Here is a 6,323-nt window from a genome sequence, read left to right on the forward strand (position 1 = left end):
TCTCGTGATCCTCCTAATGTAGGGCATACATGGATTCAATCTACCCTAAAGTGGATTGAAACATATTTCTATTGGCCTACCATGAAAGCAAACATACAAGAGTATGTTTCTAAATGTGTGGTATGCCAAAAGACAAAGTTTGATAGAGGGAAGCAACCTGGACTGCTTCAACCTTTTCCAATACCTAATTCACCATGGGAGAGCATCTCCATGGATTTTATCTTTGGATTGCCTAATTCTATCCATGGGAATACGGGAATATGGACGATAGTAGACAGGTTTAGTAAACAAGCTCATTTTATACCTGTCAAAAAGACTATCAAAGCCCATCAAATGGCAACCCTCTTCATTTCACAAATCTTCAAGTACCATGGCTTGCCAATGTCCATAGTGTTGGATAGAGATCCTAGAATGACCAGTAATTTTTGGAAGGGTATCTTTGAGAATTTAGGAACAAGGCTAAACTTCTCTTCGGCCTATCACCCGCAAACGGATGGCCAAAGTGAAATAGCTAACCTAACAATTCTCGATCTACTAAAAGCCTATGTAACGGAAGTAAATCAAAGATCCCAATGGGAGAAGTACTTATCCTTAGTGGAGTATGCCTACAATAACATTGTACATACTTCCACGAGAAAAGCACCTTTTGAGGTAATTGAGGGAAGATCAAAAAGTACCTAGGTACTTAAGGTACATGGAAAGATCTTCGCTGCAGATGAGTATAGCCGAGACCTACAAGAATCTTTCCAAAGATTAAGGATGCTATCTCTATCTCACAGCAAAGGCAAAAGGCTGCTGCATAAGAGCCCAAGTTTTTAAAGAAAATGATTGGGTCTTACTCAAATTTCCCAAGGTTCGATTAAGGCACACGACGGGCAAGAATCCTACATGACACCAAAAGTACTATGCTAAGTTAGCAAAAAGGTACTATGGTCCCTTCCAGATTCTTAGGCCAATCAATGAGATGGCCTATCAACTCATGCTTCCCAACCATTGGCTCATACACAATGCTTTCCATGTGAGCCTAATAAAGCCTTACAAAGGAGAGCCACCTCAAGAACCAACTATTGAAGACCCACCGGAGATCAAGGACCAAGAAGAGGTGCTGTAGCCTGAGTTCATTCTCCGACATGAAGACAAGGTAATAAGAGGCGGTAAGACTATCCGACGATCTCTTATTAAGTTTAAAAATTATCCTTTTGAAGATGCTAGATGGATGCAAGGCATACAATTAAAGGATAACCTAAACCTTGTCAATGCTTACAATGCTTCCCTAGAGTAAACAAATGTACAAATGTTAAAAATGAACAAAGTTTTTGTCTTATAAGACTCTCTTTTTCTTTATTGTGCACAAAAATGAAGTAGTATACATGCTTAGATCATGTTTGCGGAGACGACGTCTCCCGAACACCAAGTAGAGCTTGTCACTCTACTATGGAAGATGATAGGACTAATGTGTAGACATGCTTGCGGCAACCTCAGGCTCTCAAGAGCCAAAATGGACTAGTCATCCATTCTGGAACGAAGTCGTAGGGTAACATAGGGATCCTCTACCCGCTAAGAAAAAGGACTCATGAATATGCTTTATCTTCTCTACACCATAGTCGAGGATGACTATGATTTCAAGAGAGAGGTAATGTCATAATAATCAATATCTAATTCTCCTAAATGATTTTCTCATGTTAAACTGATCATTTATTATGGTGAAGTGCCAAGGGAGAAAAAGTTAGAATATTGGTTAAGTTAACAGACCGGCCACAATAGGGATCCAAAGGAGGGAAAATAGGGATCCAAAGGGGAGGCCATCTGCAAAAGAGCTATGTGAAACAATGGGCTTAAAAGACCTTAAGGTTTAGCCCATTAAGGCTTCCAAAATGCTAAGGTTCCAAAATTCAAAGGTTGTGTCCAAAGGTCAACTTTAGGGAAAATTGGATGCTTTGTGTGTGTCCCAAAAGTCTTTGTCAAGCCCTCCATAGGAGGGGGCGAGCCCAAGAAGTAGGGGAGAGAGAAACACACACACACACACACACACACACACACACACACACACACACACACACACACACACACACACACACACACACACAAGCTCCCTTTACACAAAGGGAATGAGGGACACATGTCAGCTCCCTAGCCCAGATGCCCACAAGGTGTACCCAATTCCTATTGGATGGCCTTGGAGGTGGACCGATGAGAATTAGGCTAGAGTAAATCTAGTTTAATTAATTTAAAAAACACTTAATAAAAGAACCAATAAGAATTAAGCTTTCTAGAGACTATTGGATAGTCTCCCAAGGGGACCAATGAGCATTCAGCAGCCCAATGGCTTGCCTGATTCCTATTGGCCAAGAGGCAAAGGGGTCCAATGAGAGTTTAGTTGAATTAAATAATTACCTAAAGCTCTCACAAAAGGGGAAAGGGGGACACATGTCAGAAGGCTATCACTTATGCTGCTTAATTACCATTGGCTAAGCCTGGGGAGGTTCAATAGGATGCTAGCATGAGCAAATAGCAAGAGGGGTTGACCAAGAGATAGAGGGTGCTGATTTTTCAAAGGCATTATCACCTACACACTCACACTAGCTCATGTGTGAAGAAAAGAAGACTCTCTCTCTTTCTCAGGCTTCAATGGAAAGCTTATCACCTACTCCAAGCTTGTGAGAACGAAGGCCTACACCAACAACTCTTGTCTTTGTGATGCAAATCCAACCAAGAGCCAAGCTTCATTGCATGCTCATATCCTCTACCATGCTAATTACTAAGCTAAGCTATGCTAATATGAGTGATTATGTGAGGAGAATACTCCTTCTTCCTCTCAATCTACTCTCATACCCCGCTGGCTCTCACCATCTTTGAAGGTGTGTGAGGTCTTGGGTCTGAGACCGTGAGGGAGTTGATGTTATGCTTTTTGTTGCTCTCTCCACCCAAGCACTCTTGTTAATCTCATTAGGAATCTATTCTAATGAAATGCTCACTATGTTCATGCTAATTTCCACTACACACAAGTTACTAGGGCATTAAATGTTACAGGATATGATATGGATAGTCAAGGCCAATATGAAGCGCTAAAATGGGTTGTATGAGCCATACAGTCCATTTTAGCGCATAGTATGGGTCGAAACCATCCAAACCATAATGGATGGCTGTGAAACTTTGCATGGGTAGGGTTGAGTACTATTTCTTCACTCGTACATAGTTGCACATTCACACAAGTTTAGGGTTTATAGGTTAGGTTTTAGGGTTCATGGTTTACGGTTTACGATTTAGGGTATAGGATAGCCATACGGCCCATTTAGTGCATAATATCGATGGGGACTACCTAAACTTTCGACGGGTGGGGGAATGGTTCGTGGATGGCTGTGACGCACCATTCCTCCACCTATCCAAAGTTCACAACAATCCGAGTTTGGGATTTATCGGTTAGGGTTTAGGACTAGGATTTTGGGGTTTAGGATACAAGGTTTAGGGTATATGGTTTAGGATTTAGAATTTATTATTCAAGGTTTAAGCTTTATGGTTTAGGATTTTGGGTTTATGGGTTAGGGTTTAGGGTTTAGGATTTAGGATTTACTGTTTAGAGTATAGGGTTTAGGGTTTAGGATTTGTGGTTCAAAGTTTATGGTTTAGGCTTTAGGGTTTAGGGTATAGGGTTAGAGTTTATGGATAAGGGTTTAGGTTCAGAGTTCAAGGTTTAAGGTGTTGGGTTTATGGTTTGGGGATCATGGTTCCAGGTTCAGGGTTTAGGGCTTACAATGCATAGTATGGATCAAGATCGCTCAAACTATATTGGATAGCAATGAGACTTTGCACAAGTGGGGACAAGCACCATTTTTTGACCCGTACAAAGTTGCATAATCATTTGATATGGTTTGGGTTGTCAAGCTCCATACTATGTGCTAAAATGGACCCTATGGCTCATACGGCCTATTTTAGCGCATAGTATGGGTCTTGATCACCCAAAATATATTGGATGGCCACGAGATTTTTCATGGGTGGAAGTGAGCACCATTATCCCACCCCTATAAATTTTCACAACCATCCAAATTGGTATGGGCGTTCAAGGCCCATATTATGTGCTAAAATGGGTCGTATGAGCCATACGGTATGTGTTTTAGCGCATAATATGGTTCGAGACCACCCAAACCATATTGGATGGCCACAAGACTTTGCATAGGTGGAGGTGAGAACCATTATCCAACCCTATAATCTTACACAACCATCTGATATGGTATGAGTGGTCAAGGCTCATACTATGTGCTAAAATGGGTCGTGTGAGCCATATGGCCCATTTTAGCGCATAGTATGGTTCGGGACTGCACAAACTATATCGGATGAACAAAAAAAACTTTATACCAATGAGGGTGAGCAAGATTACTCTACCCATGCAAAGTTGCACAGCCATCTGATATGGTATAGGTAGTCAAAGCCCATATTATGCGCTAAAATGGGTCATATGAGACATATGGCCCATTTTAGTGCATAGTATGGGTCGGGAGTGCCAAACCATATTGGATGGCTTTGAAAATTTTTATGGACGGAATTGAACACAAATTTCTCATGTGTGAAAAGTTGCACATCCATCCAGTATGGTATGGGTCGTCAAGGCCCAAACTATTCATTAAACGGGGCCGTATGGCTCATACGACCCAATTTAGGGCATAGTATGAGTTGGGACCACCCAAATCATATTGGATGGCCATGATACTTTGCACATGTGGAGGTGAGAACCATTTTACCATCCCTGCAAATTTTCACAAGAATCAAATATGGCTTGGGCGATCAAGGCCCATACTATGTGCTAAAATGATTTGTATGCTCCATATGGCCAATTTTAGCGTATATTATGTATTGGGACCTCCCAAACAATATCGGATGGCCACAAAACTTTTCACGGGTAGAGATGAGTGCTATTTTCCAACCTGTGCAAAGTTTCATAGCCATTCAAACTACTATGGGCTCATACGACCCATTTTAGCGTATAGTATGATTCGGAACCACCCAAACCATATTGAATAGCCACGTGACTTTCCACGGGTGGGTTTCAACTCCATTTTCTCCACCCCTATGAAATATTGTGTAAATACTTCTAGTCATAACACAAGTGGCCCCATCGATGCTACGAGCCTTGTCATGGTGCCATCGGCCATGGTGTTGTCCGCTTCATTCTTCATGCACCCATTGACCCTCGCGGGCACACCCTTCATGTTGGCTCACTCATCTACCCACACTGCCCCATCGTTGCACCTGTGCATAGCTTGTCTGCCTCACCAATGCTACCGGCCCCATCACCGTGCAGTCAACAGTGGCATTGTTTGCTTTGTCCTTCACGGACTCGTTGTCCCTCACGTGGCTCAGTCGTCGATCCATGCCACCCCATCACCCTCACCGTGCATGGTTCATCGGTTCCATCAAAGCTATCGGCCTCGGTTGTCCCCATCATGGTGCACTTGGCGGTGGTGGTGTCCGCTCGTGCTTCAAGCACCCGTTTGCCTATCCACCCCTATCAGCCCACTCCATCCCATCATCAAAGACTTGCACGGACAACCCCTCGGTTGTCCTCCCTTGACGTAGTTGGCCCTGTTGGTGCACCCGACCTCGATCGGATCTATCACATAGTCATTGTTGGTGACATCGTCCACTTTGTTCTTCACGTGCCTATCATCCCTCACTAACATACTCAGAACCATTAGGCCATGCCGTCTAGTCACTGCATCCATGCCCTCAATTATCCTCTATCGACATAGTCAGCCACATCACGATGGAGTTTTGGATGGATTGTCGGTGGCTCCATCAAGCACACGTTGGCCCTTGTCCAAGCAGTCAGCTCCTTGTCGCACCACGAGCCATCCCGTGAGTGCACTGGGTGTCATTGATGGACGCGTCGTTCGTGCCCTCGGCCATTGCATCCTCTCATGGAAACCTTCTCTTGGCCTTCTCCCTACAAGGGGGTTTCCCCTATTTTTCGGCACGTGGGTCATGGTTCTTGGGGGGTTTGCCGGCCAGATTGTGTACAACTATAAGGGTAGTGATGCTTGGTTGAGTCGGGGACGGGGCTGACTACGGAGCAAAGAATGGGTGAGGTGAGGCGACGAATTCCCCACACCCCTCTTGTCACGTTGGGATGCAATCCCCCCCTCCCCCCCGCCGCCCCCCCCCCCCCCCCCCCCCCCCCCCCCCCCTCCTCCCCTCTCGAGCAGTGTCAACACGCGAGTGCCAAGGTTACCTTCCGCCGACGAGCTTGGCTACTTTTGAACCCTTTCGGGTCTCACAAGGCTTGTTGGGCATTCAAGCCCGGGTTCAATTAGTGGTATCAGCCTGTGGAA

The 6,323-nt window shown here is 44.4% G+C and overlaps 1 pseudogene; it reads right to left on the reverse strand.

Moving 5' to 3' along the window:
• Positions 1 to 4,971: 4,971 nt before the first annotated feature.
• On the reverse strand, positions 4,972 to 5,717 carry LOC147428147 (uncharacterized; annotated as a pseudogene).
• Positions 5,718 to 6,323: the final 606 nt, after the last annotated feature.

The sequence above is a fragment of the Adiantum capillus-veneris genome, chromosome 23 (genome assembly GCF_014529385.1).
Source record: "Adiantum capillus-veneris isolate H3 chromosome 23, ASM1452938v2, whole genome shotgun sequence".
NCBI classification, from domain to species: domain Eukaryota; kingdom Viridiplantae; phylum Streptophyta; class Polypodiopsida; order Polypodiales; family Pteridaceae; genus Adiantum; species Adiantum capillus-veneris.